We start from the raw sequence: 12,695 nt of genomic DNA, 5'->3' as shown, positions 1-12,695 counted from the left end.
AGAATACGGGCCCATGCAGGAGACCCAAACACTCAAAAGTGTTTGACTAAAGGTTTTTAATTGGTCCAAGCTTCAAAAGGAGTTACCCTCTTTATAGCTTGATGAGGAACACGATTCTAAATGTACATTTGATGGCCTCTGTCCAATACCGAGGTGCAATGATTTGGAATGAATCATACTATTGGCCATTTCCTTTAAAGGCTTCTATTGTGGACTATAGGGAATTCTATGTTGAAGATCAATTCCTTTTGAGATACAAAATTGTTCAAACCTTTGGTTGACATATTCCCCCCCCCCCCCCCTCCCCATTATCTGTGTGCAAGACCTTGATGAACTTCCTAGTTTGCTTCACTCCAAAAGCTTTGAACTCTTGGAAATACCCAAAGACTTCAAACTTCTGTTTGAGAAAAAAAACAAATGTGTATCAGGAAAGATCATCAATGAATGTTAAAACATATATTTATCTTTGCTAAAATAAGGATGTGGAAATGGTCCTGCCAAATCACTATGTACTAGCTCCAAAAGTTGTGTGGCTCTCCATGCTTTGCCTTTATCAAATTTTTCTTCAAGATTCTTACCAAGAATGCATCCTTGACAAAATCCATTAGAAAATTGAATAGAAGGCAACCTTGTAACCATATCATGTTGACTGAGTTGTTGTAAATAGTGGTATTTTAAGTGGCCAAACCATTGATGCCACAAATGACTCACTTCATTAGAGTGAGTCAACAATGCAAGTGAAGGTTAATCAAGAACAAAGCGAGAGAAGTGATACAATCTTGATTGATGTTCTGCCTTTCCTACTATAATTGTAGATCCATTACTCATCTCACTAATAACTACTGTATTTGGAGTAAACTCCACCCGCTTGCTAGAGCCTATGTGAGTGATCTAATAAATAGATAGGAGATTAGTTGAGAAAGATGGAACACAAAGAACATCATGAAATGTCCCTTCACTCACGTCAATAAACCCTCTCCCATGCACTTTAGTAGGAGTGTCATCACCCAAAATAATATGACATAGAACACGAATCCAATGAGGAAAACATTCTTTTGATGCAACCATTTGGTGTGAAGCACCCAAATCAATAGTCCATGAATTTGGTTGTGAGGCAACAACTATTAGGACCTTACCCTTTCCTTTTCCTTTACTTGATTACTTGGAAGATTCTTGGGATGAATTTGACCTGACAAAATTAGGCACTTTGATGTTGTTCCTTTCAAGAAGATGAGACAAGCGATCAATTTGCTTCTTCAAACATTTATGTTCATCAGGACCAATTTTTTACAATAGAAACATGTTGTTCTCTTCTTCTTGAACTTACTACTTTTTGAAGAAGATGCATCATTTACTACTCTTGGAGTAGAAAACTTCTTTTCTTTATTCTTTTCTAGCTTTGTACTTTTGTTTCTTTTCTTGCTTGGGAGGCCCTCTTTGTTCTCTTGTGCCCTGATTTGCAGTCAAGGCATGTGACTTAGATGGCTTGATCATGCTCATATGGATCAACTTATCTTGCTCCTCTGTGAGTTCATTTGAAAACTCATCAAGAGAAGACATTGTATAGTTGTTTCCTAAGGCACTTTTAGTAGCATAGAATGTAGAAACAAACACATAATATGTAGGACCAAGCCTGGAAGAATACTTAGGATTAGATGTGAATCTTTCTTCTCAATTCCACATTCTTTTAACTACAATCTTAAAGCTTTCATCTTAGTGAAGAAGTCTTCAATAGTATCAAAGTTACATGGATTTAATCCTATCAATTCATTCTCTAATTGATGCCCACTTAAATCATCTTGCTTTCCAAATAATCCTTCTAATGTTGCCCATACATTATTAGGAGTTGTAGATGATTCCACATGAAAGAAAAGCTCTGGAGATATAGCCATGCATAAGTACCATATGCTTCATCACATTTGTTGTGCCATTTAGGCTTTTCTGAAAGTAATGTTGGTTCAATTTCAAAACCCATTATTACTCTATACAACCCCAAATTCTTAAGATAGATTGTCATTTTAGACTTCCACTCATATTAGCTATAGGGTGTGAGTAATGGTATTGTTGATTGATCCATTTTAGTGCAAAAATAAAGATTGTTGTGTAGAATAAAAGAGAAACAAGGTTAATAGAAGAGAGTAATGAAACAAAAGACGTATTACTGGGTCTTCATAAATCCTTTATGAGTATTTGAATGAAACAAAAGTCAACTTTTACTTTTTTGAAGTTTCTGGATACAATGTAATTGTTAGAAAGGCTCTATGACTCTACTGTAGTGTTGTAATCAATAGATCAATGAAAACACATATATGCAAAAGAGGTATTACTGGGTCTTCATAAATCCTTTCTGATTCTCAAATTCATATAATCTACTCTTTCAAAATTGCTCTGATACCATGTTAGAATTTGTATAACGACTCTAAAGGAGCTAAGATTATAATTTGACAACAAGATACTAGCTACAAGGAAGAATTGAAGCAAGGACACAAATATGCTCTCAAATATGCAATATATTCATCAAGAGAAAAACCTACATGATAATTTACAACGAGAGATTCAAGTCATTTTATTACATGTGAGCTAGCTTGTTTATACATACAAGGGCTAGGAGGATACTTGGACAAGAGTGAGATAAGTGTCTCATCTTGGAGGAAGTAGAGCCTTGATGGAATCAAACACCTACCATCCACCTACAATCTAGAAGGGTGGTGTCCAAATTGGAATCAACATGTGATATCTTAGGAGTAGTTGGAGTCAAAAGGATGACTCACAATATCCTCCTAATAATATTATCCAAGAATATACTAATTTATGAGCTCACCTAAGTAAACTTAATATAAGAGTTAAATGGAAAAGAACCATTTACTATAACAAAAATTAATCGATAACAAAGTTTTTAATTATCATAAAAAAGAGAGATTACATCAAAATTAGATCAGGAGTTCATAGACTTAAACCAGAGACCCACCCAAAACCCAAAAGGAGCATGAAAAACATACATAAAAGTATGCTTAGGGATTACAAAAATTAAGAAAGACCATTTGGAATGGCATGAGAAACTAGCAGACCCAAAAAACCTTAGAAAAAGGGAAGGGATTAACCCTTAAACCACTTTGACATTTCCTCCTTGGAGAGGACATGATTAGTATCACTAGTCCATCCATGGGAACCATGACCCTGCTGCTTACCCGCAATAGGAGCTCGTTCGGGGAGAAGGGAGATATCAACCCCTGTCAGTGGAATCCGATCAATGCCATCACTAGTAGACACCCTAGGGCTCAGAGACCCTGCAACGTGCCCACCAACATGGTCACCCAAAGATGGAGTAATGCTAGTATCATCACCTGCTAGACTCGTAGTGCCCTCCAAAGTTGTCTATATACGATGCTTACTAGGTAGTTACCATCGAGGTAGAGGATAACCATCCTTATCATGTAGAGTAGAAGATTGCACTAGGGTGATTTTGCAGTGCCTCTCCCCCAGATCACCAAACAATGCCTTAGCATGATCGAACAGTTGCACACACTAAAACAATTTACACCATTCCCAACGAGAAATAGAGAGATGGACCTCCGAAGGCACATCTTTTGACCATATTAGAAGAGGCTAGAATTCAGAAGGCCTGCTACCAATGAGATGCCAAGGGAGGTCTCCCATGTGCATTCCAATCCTTATTTCAGCTCACATGACAATGTCATCCAAACTGCCACTCTATTTTGGCTCCAAAGCCACTCTTGCAATATACAAAAAATTGTACTTTGAGTTTGCCACCACAAGGCCTAGGGCCATGAACAAAGAAGATATGTCCAAGTTGGATAGAGGACCCAAGTCCTTTTCTAGAAATTCTACCCCAAAAAATAGCTTGATCACATCACATAAATCTTCAAGATCAATCTTGAAGATGTGATAGAGACGAATGGCTGAGATGGACCCATCAAAGGACCATCAATGGAAAGGGATAAATTGGCTTCCATATTGCAAGAATAGCTCAACTAGGCACAACTCAAAAGGTGACCAAGAAGGATGAAAGACAGGTATTTAACACCCATCAAAGGCTTGAGAAGGTAAAAAACCTAAGAAAGCTTCATCATTGCTCAATCACCCAGCTGATAATACACTTGTTGCTTGTTCTCAATAATTAATGCTACATACTCCAATGCCTCCAAAATCATAAAAGAGGTTCTTTTTTCATCCTTCACACATGCCCAATATGTAAGATCTAGATGTGTATAGTATTACATCTGAGTACAAATCCCTTAGTCTCATCTTCGCGTGTTGTGTAGGTCTCTAGGCTAATAAGTGGATTCCAATTTGTGTACATGAAGAAATCCATCTTGTAAAGGAGAGGAACATTCAATGTCCAATGTTACAATCATGTAAGGTAATCAAAAGCCAATCAACCAAGGTTGATAGGTCTTTGGGGTGGATTAAGGAGAGGTTGAAATCCCATCACTCCAATCCAAATCCAATCTTTGGATTTGACTAAAGTCTTCCCAACATTCAAATTTATCTACTGAGGAACCTTCCACCCCCATATTAGAAAGTTTGTCAACCAGGGAATTGGCCTCTCTAGGAACATGTAAGACCCTAAATTCCTCAATGCCTATTAGAATGTCTCTGATTTGTCTGATATATCTATCCAGATGCAACACATCAATATTCCCTTCAGCAATCCCGTTGATCATGATTTGTGAGTCTCCTTCAAGATGCACCTTATGAGCCCCCAATTTAATAGAAAGAAAGGTGATGTTGACAACTACTTGACACTCATCCACATTGTTAGTTCCATCCTTTAGTCTTTTAGTGCCAAAGGCCCCAATATCTCCAATCTCATTCCTTGCTACAACACCAATCCTGGAGGAACCTAGGTTTCCTTTGGAAGCCCCATCGAAGTTGATTGTGATCCAACTAGATTCTGGGGGTGTCCATGATACGTTGGGAGAAGGGAGAGAAGAAGAATGAACTCTAGGAAGCCTATTGATGGGCCATATCTCGACTAATAAATTAAAAGACAACCAATAGTCTGATTTATTATTCAAATCCCCCTTATTTTATTAAATTAAATAAATGCATAACCCATTCAATTTAATCTCAAATCTCCTCTCTATTTTGTTACTTTAATTAATTAAATCCTCCAACCACAAATTAAGCCTTCAATCTGATAGTTAGCCAAACTCAACCCGTGCACCAATAATTTCCTTATTAATTAAATAATTTGTTGATTTAATTAGACTCATCCACCAACCAATTTTCTAACAAATCCTCTCACTAGCCACATAATCCAATCAATTGAACCACCTCAACCACCTTAACTGAGACACATCAACCCCCTCCCCTTCATCCATGTTTAAAATCCTTCTCTAGATCACTTGCACAAATATAGGCACAATTTATTCTTTTTGATTTAGAGCCCACTCCACTCTCCTACCACATCTCACTCTTCCATCTCTAAACATGGAAGTCTATCTCCTACACCTATCTCACACCTCACTTAGTTAATTATCCATCAAGAATTCTTATTTTTTCATCACCCAATTGCCAATAAATTGAACCCTCAATCCTTCACAATTCATCCACTGTTCAGAAAAGTTACTATGTCATTTGAGAGCTAATTACTATCAAAGTGCTATTACTATACTTAGATTTGCATGCATTCATCCACTCAATCCATCCATCACTGAAGCTTGAGCACCCATTGAACATGCATCCATGATTATTTGACCATATCTACACATCAAGGAGGCTACAAAGATTCAATCTTTGTATTTCTATTATTTGGGTTCCTTTTTGGTCAATCTCATTTGTTTACTTGGTTCTTAGTTTGTGAATTCTTAGTTCTTTGCATACTAGTTTCTAATGCGTAATTTTAGGCACTCCTCATGGGACCCCACTTCATGAGTCATTCTTTCATCTTACTTTGGTTTTTTGGATTTTGCTAAGAAACTAACAAATCTAACGTTTATATGTTGAATGTTGTTGTGAGTGTGTTTTCATGTTTTGTAGGTTGAATGCGTAGGAAACAACTTAGATGATACTAATACACCAATCAAAAATACACAACTGGGAAAACTTTCTCAAAACTGTGAACTTGCAAATCCAAGGACATATGTACCAATCTATGGGAATGTGATCCTACTCCTATGGGAACACGATCCCACACATACATGAACGTGATCCCACGCTTGCAAGAATGCCTTCTTGTGCCTCGATAACTAAGATCCAAATTTAATCTAATAAAACATGTGCTTCTTCTAATCTATCTGACCTCTAACAATTCTTTGCATTCTGACCTTTGTGGGAGTGCACGTTGAATCTACACATTGATTTTGTAGGAATGTTGTATTCAACCTGCAAGAATGCCTTGTGGTAAAATTGTTTACGAACTTGTTTATTTTTTATTTTTGATTGTTTCACCAGTTTCTAGCATGATTTCCAAGGCTACGGGAATGTAAACTCTTGGCTACAAGAATGCTTCTTTGACCATAGGAACACATCTTTGACTTGTGGAAATGTGCTATTGTAATTTTTGTTAGAGTAAAGAATTAATATAGTTATATTGATTAAACTAAATTTACTTTCTTCTTAAGATTTCCCTTTGTGCACTTGTATTTCTATTTAATAATTAAATATTAATTAATAAATGCCTTTTACCTCTTAGGGTTTCTTTTTTAGGTTTTACAATCTCCTTCTATAAAGATTGATCCATTGTATATTGTTGCTCATTCATTTGTGTGATAAATATATTCTTGCATATTTTTAGAGCCAAATCCTCGCCTTCTATTGTCTTTGCTTCTCTATAACAAGTTCTTGCATGTAGGTGTTCTATGAGATCTGTGGATTTATGTTGCTCAAATCCTTCATGATATCAGAGTTGCATATGTTGTAATTTGTTCAGATTTATTAAAGAAAATAGGGACAAGGGTTTCTTGGATCAAATCTAGCATTTTTGAGTAATTTTGATGGAAATAGGGGGGTCATTGATTTTTGGTGCACTTTGAGCAAAAATGGACCTCGTCGTTGAGCTTGCAACATCCAAAAACACCTATTTTCATATAGGGCACATCTAGTTTGGACACTGTTACTCTAGGACACAATTTTTTTCACCAAGGTCATGCATGCTTCCCAAGGTGGATATTTAAAAAATAATAATAATTTTTTTTGGAGAAGGTTTTACCAAAAAAATAAATAAATATAACCCCCTTGATTAAGCACTCACTTTTTTTATATAAAAAGAGGGGTAAAATTTTATTCAATCAAAACATAGGAAAAACAAAGGGCCCCAGGCCCACCAAGATAAGTAAATACCACCAAAACTAATCAACCCTATCCCCCCCACTAACTACTCCAAGATCCCAAGATAATCAATCAATAGCTTATCTCTCTCTATGATATCCCAACCAACTCCATTTTATGCTACCCATTTTGCCAAAGCATTAACCACTCCATTCCATATGATAAAATCCACATACCTACAAAGAGACAAGATCTCTTTGACAACAGAGTCTAATTACAAGTTAACATCAACCACACTCTAGTTATTTATCATATCCACAATGATTTGAGAATTTGACTCACATATAATCCTCTTCCATCCCAAAGAACAACCCCTCTCAATAGCAGTCTTAATAGCAAGGGCTTCCATTAGATTATTATAATCCTCTCCTTTGTAGATAGAGAAAAGGAAGATGACCTCTCCATCCTTACCTCTTCCTATGCCACCAATACCAACATGCCCAGGATTCCCTCGAGAGGAGCCGTTTGTATTAATTTTTAGGATACCAGCAGGAGGAGGTCACCACCTCCCATCTCTACAAACCCTTATCTTGACCTGATGAGATCTCTTGCCACCTCTATTTCTCACTTTCTTATCCACCAAGCACAAATTCCTCAAAATACCATAATCTCTAGGGTCAATTTTTTTAGACATATCACACTTGGCATAACTAGTCTCCTAAAGCCTGATCATAATCTTCTGCCACATTTGAGTAACTCCTAGTTTGGAGTTACAAAATATCCTGCGATTCTATTCCAACCAAAGATTCCAAATAATGAAGGTAGGACCAACAACCCAAGCCAGCTAGAGGAAAGAAGTTTTGGCTGAAGGTTTACCAAGGCTTTCCAAAAATTCAATTAGGGAGGTAGCATGGATGCAACCATGATGCCACACCTCCCACCACTTATGTCATATCTCTCTAGAGAAGGGGCAAAGAAAAAAACTCTTCATTATGCAAATAGAGGGAGCAAAGAGAAGGCCCTTGAAATCCTCTCTTTTGAAGGTTATCCCAATCAAGACATTTCTTCTAAGCAACCAACCATAAAATAAAATTACACTTAGGTTGAAGAGCTATTCCAAACCTTCTTCCACTAGGGAACTTTAGCATATCCATGCCATTGTATATCTAACCAAGAAAATCCTTCAGAAACTCTAAATTTTCCTTTAAGACTCAGACCCTAGGCAAGAATATCCTTATCTTGAGCAAAACTACAAAACCTACCTTCAAGAATGCTAGCAAGGTTGATATGACTCTCCATAGAACCCCTAGGGGCCACTCATGAGGGTCCTTCCAACAAGTCACTTCCACCAATCCACAATGTTTAATAGTCTTAAAGTGTTCCACCTTAGTCCACCCGATCCCAGAAAAATATGGCAAAGAGGCTGGAGATGGGGATGATTGGAAAAAAGAGGAGGGTGACCATCCCAAGAGTCTTTGCCAGAATAGAGTGCATATCCCCCATTACATATCCATAAAAGGTCATCTTTGATAAGTCGAGCTCCCTTTTTAAGAGTATCCCAAATACAAGAGCCTTTTCCAACAAGGGTTAGTCTTGGGATTTCCTAACAATCAACCCCTGGAAAATGATATTGTGAATAAATCTTGGCCCAATCATGATCTTGATTATTGCACCACCTCTAATATAACTTAGCTATCAAAGCCTTGACAAAAAGAGGCATACACTTGAGACCCAGACCTCTAGCAAACCTTTGGCAAGCAAACTATTTCCCAATCGACTAAATTCCACTTAGAAGAAAGAACGTTACTGTTGTCACAAAAGCTTGCACCCTTGTCCAAAGTTTTTACCTAAGGACAACCTTGTGAAACATGAAAACAACCTCCAAGTTGTGGGACTTGAACAATGAGGTTGAGTCTCCAGAGAAGACTAGCTTCCTTTGCTATTAGGATGCACCTAGACTACACTTGGAGAGTAAAAGGGAGGAAGGATGCATAAAAGCAAGCTACCTAATCTATTCTAAGGAGGTGATGCACCAAAATAGAGCATTTAGACCAATCTATACCCCATACATGCATAGTACAACTATCATGAAAATCCAAAAATATAGAGTCATACTTGTTTTAACCCAACAACCACATGCATATCAGACAACCAAATGAGTGACACAAGGAAAAAGAGATTCACTTTACATCATTTGTAGGTCAGAAGAGATACAAGCATTTAGGTTAGAGATATCCATAGTACATCGAAGAGAGGCAAATAAAGCTTGCACAATATGTCGATGCTTGAAAGAGATATGACAGAGTGTCATATAATTCATAGTAGAAAAGGGAATTTATAATAGTATGATAGAGTAATACTAGAGAAACAAAGAAGATCTGACACTAAGAAAGATTACAAAATCTTCTTTTACAGTGTAAGCATAACTTAGATAGCTTCTACCCTAAGATAGAACTTCAACAACTGCATTCAAGCTTGTAGAGAATAATTACTGCAAAACTGGAAAATACCTGATCATAGCACAAATCCAGATGTAGGAAGATCATTTATTCACCAAACAAATCACTAAGAGGACAAGAATGACAACCATTAACCTTCTAACTGAGTAGATAGATCAATAGGTGGTGATGGAGCATTCCTCATACTTATCAAGTCTAGGGAATGACGGAAGCGGTTGCAGGAGATCAAAAGATCAGATTCGCCATCAAAGAGCTACCTATTCCTTGTTACTAACACACCAAGTCAGATAAAAATTATGGGTCAACCATATTCAACTGTCACTCTATACCTTTCCTGCTACCTGATTGGTTGAGGACTTCTCTTTTTCTAGTTCGACGGGTGAAGCTCATTATATTTTGGACAATACTAGAACTTACGATTCTACAATTGTCAACTGGGGTCAAAACCCTTCATGTCACCTTTTGTTCATAATCTTAATCTCTATGATCTTATGATTGCCTAGACCTTATAGCATCGTGCCCATCCTTTATTCTCCTTATGATCCTTTGATAGCAACAAGACCTACAATTTCATGACAGAATGATGGCATGATAATGCTCTTGTCGTAAGGTCACCGTACCATCAATCTCCTCTTGTGATGTTGCAGGCATGGTTGATTTGGCCTTCACGATCTTACGATCATAGTCTATCATAACATCGGTAGTTGCAACAATAACTCCTACAATCTTACAATCGCGATTGACTAACTTTCTATCATGACCTTGGTAGTCTACTCATTTGCACTTGCAACCTTACGACAGGGGAATATTGTAAGATCAGAACACTCGATGTCCATCTAAAACTAGCTTCCACCCCTTCGTAGCATTGACAATTTGAGAAGTCAACCTTGCGATCCTATGAACACTGACCTTTCGTGGTTTCAAAACACATATTCCTTTGAATTACAATCCTACAAAATCTCTAATGTCACGACAACTCAACGCTACACCAATCATTACCTCATGTCCTCAAAAGATATCTTTGTTGTGCTTATGATTTCATGATCGTTAACTATCGTAACATCAAGAAAGACCCTTCTTTGGCTTACAATCCTTTGACTATTTGCGATGTTACAACAACTTGACCACTTGATCAACAAGAGCCTCATAGCATCTTACCACTGCTTGATTCATCCGATGATCCTCTGATACAAGGGTTATCTTAAGATTGGGACCAAATTACCTTGTCGCGACTTTGGGGTTTAAAATATAACATGAAATGGCTCAGAACTTGGGGTAAAAGATAACCTAAAGTTATAATGTGCACCTGTGCATTATTCAAATGTTCGATCTTTGAATCTCGTGACCATTGGGTGGGTTTAAATATTTGAACTCAATCTTTTGGCGGGAGGGCACTTTTGGTCAACCTTTCTAGTGACTCAAGGGGAATGCAAGCCTTCTTAGCATGCGACCAGTAACCATTAAAAAATCCATTGGGCTACAAAGTCTTTGAAACCATGGAAACTTATCTATTTCATCACCTCTGCTGTGTTCTAATCCACAAAATAGCCCCATTCTGCCTTTGCAACTCTACAAAACTCCTCAAAACTGTCATTCCAGAGGAACAACACAATGTGCACTTGACACTTCTTGGAAAACAAGAAGGAACATAAAGAAAACTACTGTAACTATATAGATGAAACAACATCTTTCTTAGAAGCAGGGTTTAAGATATATTCCATTCACTTGAATAGGCAGAACTTCACCGTCAAGCTTGCTTAAATGGAAAGCAATGGCCTATTTTCAACTAATAATCACATAGGGACCACTCCATAAGGCATTAAATTTTGAGTGTCTCCTTGCCTTTGCTCTATTTGCGTCCCATTTGAGAACAAAATCATCTTCCTTGAAAATTTTGACCTTAGCCTTCTTATCAAAGCTTCTCTTCATCTGTTGTTGATGTGCCTCCAAAGTCTGCAAGGCCTGATTTATTTTCTCCTCTAGCTCCATCAACTCTTCTATTCTTATAGACATAGCATCATTTTCAATTAGTTCCAACTGGTGAGCTAGTTCTAAGGATGGAAAATCTAATGAAATAGGAAGTCTATCTTCCTTGCCATACACTAACATGAATGGAGAATTTCCAATAGCCCTCTTAGGCATTATTCTATCAACCCAAAGGGATATTCTCAATTTCTGCTGCCGACACCTTTGATTATGTTCAATAGTCCTCCTCATAATCCTGATCAGGTTCTTGTTAGATGATTCAACCAATCCATTACCCCGAGGATAATAGTTTGAGGATGTGCTCAAGAATATATTATGATCAACTAGCCATGCACAAATTTGGGCTCCTCCAAAAGACTTTGCATTATCTGAAATAATGGTTGAAGGGGCACCGAACTTGGTCACAATTCCATCAAGGAATTCAACAACTGAAGATTTTGTGGCATCCATCAATGCAACTGCCTCTGTCCATCTGGTGAAGTAATCTTTAGTAGCTAGGATCCAGTTGTGACCAGAGCTAGAAGAAGGATTGATGGGAGCTAGAAGGAGGAGGATTTGTGGCCTAAACAAAAATGACTAAATAGTTAGTCACTGATGATTAGTCACCCAAATAAAAATGAATAGATAAAAATTAGACCTTAACATCATAGGATTCTTGCTCCTCAAAAAAATTATTTGCTTTCGTGGAAGACATAGTCATATTTTGCACTAATTTCTCCTCCCTAATGTTGAGATTCTACCCTCACACTTTAACCATCCCATCCTTCTAGCATTGAATAAACATTCTCAATGTCCTATAGTTAAAATAATGGGGCTATTTCATGTATATTATAATCCCACCTTTATAAAAAAAATATTTATTAATTAAATCATGTTATATTTCTTCACCTCATCAACTTCCATGTAGAATAATATAGTGCATATAATGTAATTAAATCTTTGATATATACTCACAATAAATATGTTATAAGTACCTATAAAAAGACCATATCCTTTCAAATGAAGATCCATATTTAT

The sequence above is a fragment of the Cupressus sempervirens genome, chromosome 3 (assembly GCF_028749045.1).
Source record: "Cupressus sempervirens isolate cs-2001-9-10 chromosome 3, ASM2874904v1, whole genome shotgun sequence".
NCBI lineage: Eukaryota > Viridiplantae > Streptophyta > Pinopsida > Cupressales > Cupressaceae > Cupressus > Cupressus sempervirens.
The sequence above is the reverse complement of the archived record's forward strand: the minus strand, read 5'-3'. Positions refer to the sequence as shown.